Source organism: Lytechinus variegatus, chromosome 3 (assembly GCF_018143015.1).
Source record: "Lytechinus variegatus isolate NC3 chromosome 3, Lvar_3.0, whole genome shotgun sequence".
In the NCBI taxonomy this organism is placed as follows: Eukaryota; Metazoa; Echinodermata; class Echinoidea; order Temnopleuroida; family Toxopneustidae; genus Lytechinus; species Lytechinus variegatus.
Genome location: NC_054742.1, coordinates 41,760,890 through 41,773,521, shown reverse-complemented (window position 1 = coordinate 41,773,521; position 12,632 = coordinate 41,760,890). Strand labels below are relative to the sequence as shown.

General features: G+C 33.4%; 1 protein-coding gene across 1 annotated transcript in view; it reads right to left on the bottom strand.

Moving 5' to 3' along the window:
* Positions 1-701: 701 nt before the first annotated feature.
* Positions 702-12,632, bottom strand: part of LOC121411051 (lysophosphatidic acid phosphatase type 6-like) — a 52,802-nt gene continuing 40,871 nt past the window's right edge. The window contains exon 9 of the mRNA XM_041603532.1: positions 702-5,090. The gene's annotated coding sequence lies outside the window, so the exon portion shown is untranslated. The remainder of the gene's footprint in view (positions 5,091-12,632) is intronic.

Here is a 12,632-nt window from a genome sequence, read left to right as displayed (position 1 = left end):
TCATGAATATACATAAACGAGGACATTATTCATGTATAACAATTTGAAGGAGTAGTCTGTCTTTGATATTGGGTTCGGATTTTTTTTCCTGAGACCCAGGCGACTGAAACTTAGATGAGAAGATCAAAGAAGGCGCCGCCAAGTATTGAAAGCTGCTTTTAAACTACGAATTGATGAGTAATTCAGACTGTCTGGTGGGTTAATCATGTAGGGGTTGCTAAACAAAATCACGTCCATCTCCAACGGATACATTCTAACAGGAAAACTCTATACGGTATGACAAACAACCCATAACCGCTGAGAAAGGTAGAAATAATCGTACTTGCAGCAAAATTGTTCAAAATACTCTTAAACTTCTACGTACTTATACTTCTCTATAATTTGTTAGGTAATCTGTATGGTAAGATAGTAGGGAGACAGGAATAACTATAAGTTGGTCGTTTTATATAATCACCAACATAAAAAGTACTTAGATATTGAAAATGACTCCAATTTATGTTAATCATAATTGGGACACTTTCCCTATCCTAATATAAATTAGTACATGCACATCTTCCAGAGGTCATTAATTAAAAAAAATATTGAACAATAAAAATATTATTGTATAACAGTGTTTTTTTTTATTTTCCCTTGATTACAACTGGCTAAAGATTTAAAGGGTAAAAGCAAGAACAAAAGACAATTAACATAATCTAAAGTACCAAAACCGTATACCTTTATTTTGTACCATACATGAAAATCACAATGTCTTAAACAAATATGAATAATTTTGTTTCATTTACATATATGCTTTCAAGCAAAGTGTGAAAACAAGAATTTGTACAGTTTTCCATTAAAAATACTTATACATGAAAAAATACGATGTTTAAAGAACAATTTTAACAAATCTTTGTTCTATTTTGTAACACTTTCAGATAAAGAATGAAAATTAGGTAGATGCCCCCAATCATTCCACTATCTTGCAAGAAAAGCAACATTAATTGTAAATTCATGATTACTATATAATTTTGCAAGTTAATTGATGTCACTATATAAAGAAGAAGTAACACTCATGTTCTGAAAGAAGATTGCTTGGCTACAGCCGGATAGTCCGCGGGTCCGATAGTCTGCGGTGTGTGTAAAATTATGATCAGGATATAGTGAGATCAAATGTCATTGAGAGGTCAAAGGGTCAAATTATACAAGACCATGGGGTTCTTTATCAATAATTTAAAGGACAATCGCCCCCTGACTACTACTTGAAGGAAAATATCCCAACAGTTTTACTGCCAGGGACTGTTCCTTGAAGTAGTTGTCGGGAAGCGATTGCCCTTTGGATTATTGTTATATATAAAACCCAATGGTCTCGTATCAGTTGACCTTTAACCTCTCGATGACATTTCATCTTACTATATCCTGACCATAATTTCACACACGCCGTGTACTATCGGACAGACTATCGGGATGTCACTGATTGCTTTATATATCTAACACATTCACAAGAACAGAATCACACTGACAAGATTAATTATTAATGAAAAAAATCTCAGACTACTTTTCAATTATACATAAACACTCACAAACTAGTACTTACATTAGCTTTACAAAACCATTATTTTTGGTGGGTATTAGATTTAATGCCATAATCACATATGATATATATCATACATTGATGATATTCCAGCAAATACTGTACAAATATATGTATTATAAAAAAGGATTTGAGAATAGGACATCACCTTATAAGGCTAACAAAACATAGAATAATGAAAAGCATTTACATGCGCACATGTGTTTGATTTATTATAATTTGGCACAATGGCCAACTCTGATATACTTTATATTAAAGCACCGTTTACTGAAAAGGATAATGTAGCTCTGCTTAGCAGTATGAAAAATGGAAGACGTATCGAAACATGATCATAATGAGTAAATACTTCTATATTTCTTCAGAACAAAAATGATTATAATTCAAGATATTTGCCTACATTTGTTATTTAGAGACTGATGACTACTGAAAACATAGACATCTTTACAAACATTTTACAAAGGAAGTACCTACAAAAAGTAAAATACAGCAAATGCTGATATACACACTCGGGTAATCTTTTTTTGGTAATAGCAGAATAGGACTTCATCAAAAATATTGTAAAGCAGTAAACCAATTAAATGTGTTGCCAAAAGTAACATTGTTTGTGAGAGTTTTTAAACTTAAGCGGTCAATAATTCAACATAAAATTTAGTGTCAATTTTATTTGTATATCAATGTATCATTAGCTTTTGACTATACTCACCAAAATTAGATTAAGTTAAACAAAAATGTATTTCCTTATAACCCTTTGTTACATGCATATTTAAGTTTACAGTGAATGTTCATGAAAAAAATCATGGACAAACAAATATCACAAATTCTTGTAAACAAACAAATACATGATTAATTTCTGATAAAGTGGATACATATTCACTCAATCTGATCTGATTTTGTCATTGTTCCCTCAGTCAAACATCATCAACTCATACACTATAGAGATCAAATCTCACAGTTACTAGTCATGATCTATATATCAATATTACAAATGAAAGGCAGTAGCTATTGCAACCATCATGATATAAGATCTCCATTACCTTACGTACTTATAATATTAGCGTATAGGTCTTTACTTCCCATGGAATCCAGGAAAATGTCTTAAATCATGCAATGATTGCATGGATTGATAAATATGTGTTCAGAACAAAAGAATGGTTGCAAAAACAACCCCAAACCTTGAAAATGTACTCAATGTGAGCAATATATTGCTATACAATAGATAAATATATTGGTACATGTATTCAGTTTAATTGAATGCCATTAGTAGTTAAAGTAATGAATTTATAAAACAAAGAAAGAAAAAGAGAGAAAGAGAGGAAAATACAGGAATAAATGAATAAAATAAAAACAAAAAGGAGAGGAGAGGGAAGGGAGGAAGATGACAAATATCATAATCAACTTTGAAAACCCCCTTAAACAAAACAAAATAACCCCTCTTTAAACAATGTAATACATACAAAAACAGGTGATGGAAAATTCAGAACTCAGAAGACAATTTCAATTTTCCACAAGCTGTCAAGGTTCACACACATGATACAAATATTCATATAACTTTTCAAATATCTTTTCTTGTAATTTACAATCATGTAATCATATCACAAAGTGGGTCTGGACGCAAAAGCTTCAGATAACCAGAAGCTTGAAAGTAAAGTGTCGTTATGAAACCAACATAAAAGATAATGGCTTGTATTCAGATCTCATGTTTAATTTAAAACTCTGATCCAAAGTTAAACTATGTAGAGCCAATTATTTTGACACTGATCTCAAACATTCATGACGGGTGTTTCATAAAGCTGTTCATAAGTTAAGAGCCACTTTACGAATGACGGGTGAACCTTTCTTACACGCTAAACCATAACGCCAATGAACAATTTGATGTATACCATTCACCACAAGAAAGGATCACCAGTCAATCTCTAAGTCGACTTAACTTACGAACAGCTTTATGAAACGGCTCCCAGGTTCAATTAATTAGCTCATCTGTCTATAATTATTATTCATAACTGTGCGGGGGAAAATAATAATAATAGGATAATATTCCATATTTATATAGCGCTTAACACATCAAAATGACGTCTCTAATCGCTTTACAGATATATTATAACTGAATTAGCTTTCCCTTCCATTATAGCATGATAAAAGAGCACAGTGAATATAAGATACACACAATGTTAACAAAATTTTGACACTTTTTGGGCTTCCCATAAATTTAGTACAAAATTTAACCATAGCCAAGTTGAACCAGAATTTAAACAAGCCTTGCCAAAGTACTTACTGATTGGTTTATGTAATCGAAAATTAGCCCGTTATCAATCTTGGCCCCATAACACAAAGGTGAGCAATTAATCACTAATCTGAAAGAACAATGCTGATTGGTTCCTTGTCAGTCTACTGAGCAAAATGCACATGCAACAATGATCTTGATTGGCCGTTTTATTTAGCGATTAATTGCTAACCTTTGTGTCACAGGGCCCGGGTCATACCTCTGGGGTTTCATGGTGGCACAATTCTAACGAAGTTTGTAGGTACAGTGAGAAGAGGTTCTGTTAAAATCTATTTCCATTAACTTGACATATAGCTATAGTAAGATCTTTCAGCTACCCGACGACCTTTGTGACCTTTGACCTCTTAGATAATTGTCATTCTAATATGAATACATTTCTAAAGTGAGAAGAAAATTAGTTTCATGATTTGTATGTTATTACATGAACAAGCTATTGCCAATAATACAATGACCTCTCTAGACCTATTCCTAAACCTGAAGATACAGTCAGACTATTGCCATTCTGATGTGCATGAATATAAAAATTTCATAAAAATGTAATGTTTCTCAAGTTACTGCAAAAAGATAAGAGAATAGCGATGTCTTCAATGAGCATATGTGGGTATAAAATAGAAATACATGCTTTCCAACTTATTCATTGGATGGTCTCTAAAATTTGGCATGGTTGGACTTATATTGATCACAACTTTTTATAGAGAATTAGCTTGTGAATGAAGTAATTTTATTGTTTCATCTCTCGAGTTGTCCATCGCTTTTTTCAATATCAACAATGATTTGAAATTGTTCAGATAATCAAAATAAAATTATACAATTAATGATAATCCAAATCTTGTAATGATGTTATCATTTATTATGGGCTGGATTGAGACAACTTCATTTAACCATCAATAGTGTTTATGATCAATGATTGTACAGACTACTGTAGATAATACTCAATTAACAAGTGAGGTCAATTGGTTTGATGAATTTTAACTTAATGGGAGAACATAAGCAGTGCTCATTTACTACTTGTCTGCATCAATGGCGGATTGCCTTTTCAATTTGAATATAATTTACAATGATAGTTTGATTGAATTGAAAGGTCATACAACAACGTACATATATCTAAAATGAGAGGTAATGTAGTTGAGAAATCTTGATGTAATATTATTTTCTTGAATCATCTCAAGTAATGCTCCACAGTGCTACATCAGCTCTCTAAGAAGCATCGTCTATACTGAATACCTCATTTGCTTAGATCTGTAAGTGAGAAGACAGAAAAAATAGAAACAGGGTGATTAATGTATTGGTTATACTTAAATAAAATTCTTTGATGGTTCTATATCCATTCAATTATTGTTTCAGACATTCTCTCCATCTACCTATCCTCAAAACCTCTCACAGAGTCCTTTCCTCCAAGATTGAAAGGGGAAATGCATGAAAAATACAACATTAATAATAATATTTATTACTTAAATGGAGCTTTTCCCATATGGTCCAAAGCACTTATAAAGAAAATAATTTAAAAAATATAATATAATGCAAAAACTATAAAACTGCAACTACATTCATGACTATATTACAAGAGGGAACTTATTGTGCAAACAACGAGGAAAGTTTATAGTAATTTCCTTCAAAGCTTGGTTCTATGTAGGCAGACCTAATCAATGGTGCTTACTAGTCCTTGCATTAAAATAAATGCAAACAAAAAATTGAGATGTTGCAAAAATATATCACAAAAAATATTTATACTTATAAATCATTAACACAAAAATTAACAAAAATTGGCATACAATGCAAACCATCTTTCTGTTGAATGATTAAATCTAATGGCTAAGAATAATATTCTACAATCCTAGAAAGATCATGTTAAAAATACTTTCTTTCTATACTATCACTTATTTTTTTCATGCTGACACTCACAACTCGAAAACCATCATGTCTTTTTTTCTTTCTAATAATATCCCAATCTTATTTTTCTATTGATCATTGAATCCATTTGGTTGGAATTCCTACAACTATCCTCATGATGAGTGATCCTTCAATCAAGCAGCAGCAGTAGAACCTAAAAACTAGCCAACGAATATACACCAAAAGTCTCTACACATTAGGATCCTGACCATCACATTGACGACGACGTGTCTCGCTCTAAATTGGTGTAAATGTTTAGTTACAGACTAGGTCAGGCCAGCTCATCTCAATTCACTTTTCTGGGAGGCTTGGGGTAGATATGAAGATTGGTATGTGAGGGGAGAGGCCTTGTACATCAGATCGGATTACTGCTAGAAATGTCCTCTATCAATTTCTAATGATTTTCAATTGATTGTCCATCATTTCAAAGATGCCACATGAATGATTGTCGGCAATGAGGGAGGTGGGGCCTATTTGATCGGTGGGGGCAAAGATGTAGAAAAATTATTCGAGCCATATCCTGGCTAAAGTTGGATTTGCCCGCACATGAAAAAACATTTTGGCTTTCGTTGATATTCTATCTGACATCTTGGGCCCATTATTAGTTGCACATTGGGTGATTGTATGAACTTCAGCATTTATAATGACATGTGCATGCAAAGATGGCCTTGAATGGTCAATCCATTCCCAAGAATTGCTTACCTCTATGTATTAATATTTTCTTCATCTGTTATTTTAAGAACTATGATGGTAGCTTAAATATACTGAATGTTATCACTTGTATAAAAAAATACAGGCTATCGAGTAATGATCACTATGCTATACAGGTCATTTGTCACACTATACTTTTTTCTTTCTTCAAAAATCCAGCAAGTCAATATCTAATGCAGATAGAGGTATAAATATGTGTCCATCACATATTGGTTCACAAAGGTAATACACCAATCTTTGTAACCTGTTCCCTTTTTCACATGACAACACAGTATCATGTCACAGTGGGTTATAAACACAATGTTAAAAGGGTCCTTGCAGTTTATTACTTAGATTCATGGATATTTTTAGCTTGTAGGATTGAGGTTTGATATTATCCAAAAAATGGTTTCTTCCCCCAAAAATGGTTTCTATAAAATACAGTTGATCATTCTTTTCCAAGTCATTCACCAAAATGAATTAAAAGGTTTAGCAACTTAATATCTAATGCAGATAAATATAGGTACATTACAGATAAAAAGATCAATTCCAAAATATTATAAATCAATCTTTGCAACTTTAGAGAGAAAATAGGATATTTTATAGTATTTTGAACTGGTTTCTATGTTATAGTGATATTAGAACAGTATTCTAAGTTTTCATAAAAGGTCGATATAATACCTTTTGAAACTAGCATTTCATAAAAGCTGCTTTGCTTTATTCTTTCAATTTTATTTACATCCACTTTCAAATAAATTATTTTGATTCAAAACCATACTCTATTTGCAACCACTCTGCTCTCTGTTTCTCTTTATTAAATGAAGTTGAGATTCGAACAATATAGAGAATGAATGATAAGCAACTATATAGAGAACGAAAACACCAGCCAAATAGAAAAAAAAATATCCCCCTCCTGAATTTCTAAGTTCCTTCTCAAATTAGCTCTCTGAAGGTTCATTGATATTCAGTGGTTTGTAATTGGGTATTAGGTTCTTACATCCTCATCCGCAGACACGGTGCACACCCATTATATTTTCTAAGGTAAAATGCATGTTTATAAATAAAGAAATACAACTGAGGAATTCATCTCCTATACTTCTATCTATGCAGCATTATACTGCGAACTTATTCAGGAATTATTCATGAAACAATACAACACTGTAACAGATGAACTCACTACGAGTGAAGTTACTCATACTTCTTTTTTTAATACTTTCTTATGGCTGCAATATTTTTACTTTAATTTAGACTTTTGAGTTGAATCATCTTGATTCGATATTCTAAAAATACCAGTCTGCTCATACCCTAAACTTGGTTGAATACAGAATATGTCCTTCACTCTTTCCTCTGCAGTCAGAGATACTTTTCAACAATAAATGAACAGATTGCAAAACGAATAGAAATGAGAAGCTTTTTCCTCTGTCATGGGTCAATATATCTATTTCAGTGCATTCTCGCATCAATAGCAACTCTGGATAAATAACCAAACAGTCAGAAAATGTCAGAAAATGCATTTATCTGACCAATCAGTGGAGTGTGTAGGCTCCTCACAAATGGCAAGTATCAATGAAGTCACTGTAATTGACTCTTGTTTCCATGGTTACCATCTCAAATTGCACAATTGCCCTTGGGCTGGAGATGCCCATGAGAATTCTAATTCAAAGATGGGGTAGATATGCTGATGAGAAATAACAATATATTGACAATTTTGGTACAATTTCCTGCCATTTTGTTGGCAAGTTTTTAACTTTCTACCTAAAAGCGGCTCGGATAGAGAGTGTTGCCATGGTGCAGATTCTGATGACAGCAACAGTGATTGTAAAGATAATGAAGGAGATGGTAGTGACTTTGATTGAGGTGGATATAGTGATGATGGTGGTTCGGTGGTTAAGTGCCCACTTTACAAACAGGAAGTTATGGGTCAAACCTCGGCCGAGTAAAATCAAAGAAGTTTCTAAACTGGAACCTTCAAACTTATACCGATAGGAGCTCAGTATTTGAATAATACAAGGATTCTTATGGCATATTATGTTAAGTGGCTACAATAAACATCTTGTGAACTATTTTTGGTGGATTCTTGTAATTAAAAAAATCATTACTAGTATCTTCCTGGTTATTATTATTTGTAATATTATCACTAGTTTCCATTATGTTAATGTTATTATTATTATCACTTTAAAGTATTACTTTCATTGGAATTACAATTATTTTGTAAATTCATTGGACCTGAATAAAAATTTGTTGAAGTAATGGCAATATCCTTCTTGAATTAAGAATGTACTAGGAAATTCCTATAATCTGAAAGTAATTGCAATTAACTCTGATGATTGCAATATTCCTAAGTGACCTATATTACTGACAATTTTATCAGATAACTCTTAGTTTGAACAATTTACTTAATTACATACATTGGTGTTTCCACATAGTGAATGTTATTAGAAAGTGGTCATGCTACTCTGCTTCTAAACAATCATGTAAGCCAATCTAACAAAACTCATTTTCGGGAGAACATTTTTGACTGCAAACAAGGCCTACATTCCAAAAGCTAAGAACTGAATACACAAATTTTACAGAATTCTCTGGGTCACCATCCACACTCAATCTGGATGTAGGCCTATCATACATTCAAGATATTTAGAGTGTAATGTGCTAGACACATACCATAATTGGTTTTGAAATTCTACAAATTTTATGACCAATAATACGTCCTCGTAGTGAAACATGCAACACCTAGTAATCTACCAAGATATCATCAAAATACCTTCCCTGAGCCATTTATCACTCCTGACCTTCCTCCCTATTTCATCTCATCAACAGTAATACTTCAACTCACATGGAAAGCATGGCCGAGACCAATACCCTCGTTAGTCCCAAATGAATGAAATGAAGCCCTCTATGCCTTCTTCATTGTTCATAGCTAAAATGCACATGGCAGAATGTATTCTCTTTCTTCCTGCTGCCCTATGTCCTCACAGAAAGCAACCTTGGAGATCAGTATGCCCTCTCTGAGTCACCTAATATAACCCTTGAAATAGTGAACAACTCGATTAGATGAAAAAATAATGCCTATTGTCTGATACTGAGTGCTCTCATTTATCAGACTTAGACTTTAGTAGGCAGTGTCTGGTGTAATTAGTATCTAACAACAAGTAGCCTTTTAGCTGCCTGCGAAGCCTCCTCACAATCAACCTAATTTCCACCTAAAATAAGAAGGCGTTTTAAGGGCTGGTTCCTCAAATGATTGCTCTATAGAAGTCTGCGTTCAGATGTCATACTACAAAAAAGGAAGTTCTGGGCCAAGTTGCATGAAAGTAATGGTTATGTAACTTACATAGAATCCCTGATTTTGATAGGCTATTGAGCTTTGTTATACCACAGAGCTCGACACTAGCGGCGGTCCGACGGTCCCAGACCGGTAAAAATCGCTGTCGGGCCAGTAGATTTTCAGAAATTGGAAGATTTACTGGTCCGACATGACCAGTAAAAAATATCATTGTCGGGCCAGTAATTTTTCCAAAAATAGCAAGATTTAAGGGTCCGACATGACCAGTAATAAAAACCATTGTTGGGCCAATAACTTTTCCAGAAATGGTCAAATTCACAGCAAACCATTCCCCCCCCCCCCGTTAAATTCTGCAATTCACACACAGAATACACACAGAATGAATCGCACGTGTTACTAGAGTACTATACAGCATGCATACAGTACAGTGTACATGTAGTCTGCCACACAAACCACATGGTAAATTCTCCACTGGCCGCACGAACGAAGCCTGGCTAAACTCTGGCAGAAATCTCTCACATAACTGTCAAAATCCAAGGTTCATACTCATGAAAGGCTCTTATAATGTCCATATTTCCTAAAAATTGGAGCAACTCTGTCATTTGTAAGCAGTAAAAGGAGAAATTTTCACTTCTGTTTTGGTTCAAACAGATCGGGTTTCGGGTGATATCGTCTGAATACATAATAGCCCCACATATGCATTTATGTGTGTGTTGATACACTAATGGTATCTGCGACTTTCTTTCGTAGCTATTTTAAATGAGAAAAGAAACTGATAAATTATAATAGTTTTAGCTTTCTTCCTATCTTTCTTTCCTTCTTAATCTTTCTTTGTTTCTTCCCTCGATTTTTTTGTTACTGTCTTTCGTTTTTAATTTCCCTTGTTTTCTTTAATTCATTTTTTCTTTCTATCCTTTTATAAAATATTTTCTCTATTTCCTTTTTCTCTCTCTTTCTTTCTGATATTTTCTTTCTTTAGTTTTTGAGTCCATCCATCCTATATTCATCTCTTCTCTTCTTCCTTTCCTTCCTTCTTTTTACCCCTTTCTTCTTTTTACCCCTTTCTTCATTCTTTGTTACTTTCTTTGTTTCTTCCATCCATCATTTATTTACCCTTTCTTTTTTATTTCTTTTCTCAGCCCTTTCTTTCTTACATTCGTTCCTTCCTTTCTTCTATCTGTCTTGTTCTTTCCTTTTTCCCTTTATTAATTATATCATTTTACCTTTCCTTTCTTTTTTTTGACTGCTTGCTTCATTTCTCTCCTTTATTCTTTCATTCCTTCCTTTCTTTGTCTCTCGGTCTTTCTTTTTTTTTTTATTCCTTTCATCTATTCTTTTACCTTTTCTTTTTTTTATAATTGCTTGCTTCTTTCCTTCCCTTCCTTCATTTATTTCTTTCCTTCTATCATTTTACCTTTCCTTCATTTCTTCCTTAATTCCTTCCTTCTTTCAATCCTTCCTTTCTTTCTTTTGTCTGTCTTTCCATCTCTCCTTTTACCCTTTCTTTTTTATTGCTTCTTCTTTCTTTCCTTTACTACTTTCTGGATTTGTTCTTTCTTTCTGTATTGCTTGCTTCATTTCCTTAATTTCTTTTTTTCTTTTCTTTCTTTCTTTCTTATATTTGTTCCTTCTTTATTCCTTCCTTTCCTTCTTTAGTTCTTACTTTTTTTTCTTCCTTCACATCTATCCTTTCTTTACCTTTTTTTCTTCCTTCCTTTCTTTTATTCTTTCTTTCTTTTCCTTCCTTCCTTCCTTCCTTCCTTCCTTCCCTCCCTCCCTCCCTCCCTCCCCTCCCTCCCCTCCCTCCCCCCTTCCCTCCCCTCCCCTCCCTCCCTCCCTCCTTCCTTTCTTTCTGTCTTTCTTCGTTTCTGTCTTGCTTTCTTTTTGTCCTTAATTTTTTTTTTGGGGGGGTAACTAAAGGCTAAAAAAAAAACTTGCGCCTTTTCTTAATGTTTTCTTTATTTTTTGGGACCAGTAGATTTTAGGTTCGGACCAGTAAAAATTTGAAAAACTGGGTATCTACTGGTCCGACATGAATAGGTTGGACCAGTAGAAAAAATGGGTTAGTGTGGAGCCCTGTATACCATGAGAGTTATTAGCGAAAGAAAAATTCATGATGATGGTAATTTTTATCCAAACAGAGATCAGGAGTAGTTAGATAACAATTTCTAGGAGATATTAACTACAGGTGCCAAGTCAAGATAGAGTAAATCATATGTACACAAATACCACTGTCATGTATATATATATATATATATATATACAATTTCTTTACTAAGATGGGGAATTAAAAAAAGAAAAAATCATTCAGAAAAGACATGAATATGTTCTTTGATACAGTAACTGAAAAAAATACTAAAAGAAAAAAATCAAAGCAGCTATCAATAAAGAACCAGGCAAGAATATTTACCTCCTCCACTTTTTTAGGAATCTTTAACATACTAAAAAAAATACAAACCTTTTGTCCCCATCTCGCATTGCTACCAAAATTGTAAAATATAAATACTGTGTAAATATAGGGCACCATTGAAGGTGTGAGAGGTCAATAAACTTAATAATTGTGAGGTGTGAATGACTCAGAGTCCAATCAGGAGAGTGATTACAAACCATACCATCTTTACCACCACTTGCATCACACTTTCATCATGACCGCATCAGTGTTAACAGCTCTCCACCAACTCAACAGTGCAATATCACACAATGGTTGTATTCACACATTGCAAAACATTCCTGTTATTCCAGTCAGACTGATATGAAAACAATAGACCGACTGAGGGTGTGTTCATTGTTGATATTTAAATTCAAACAGAAACATGAATCATGATTGAACTCAATTACAAAACACAGAACACAAACACGATCAGCGGTGCACTGTTCAGTGTCGAAAATATAAAGCTGATTATTAATTGATCGTGTTT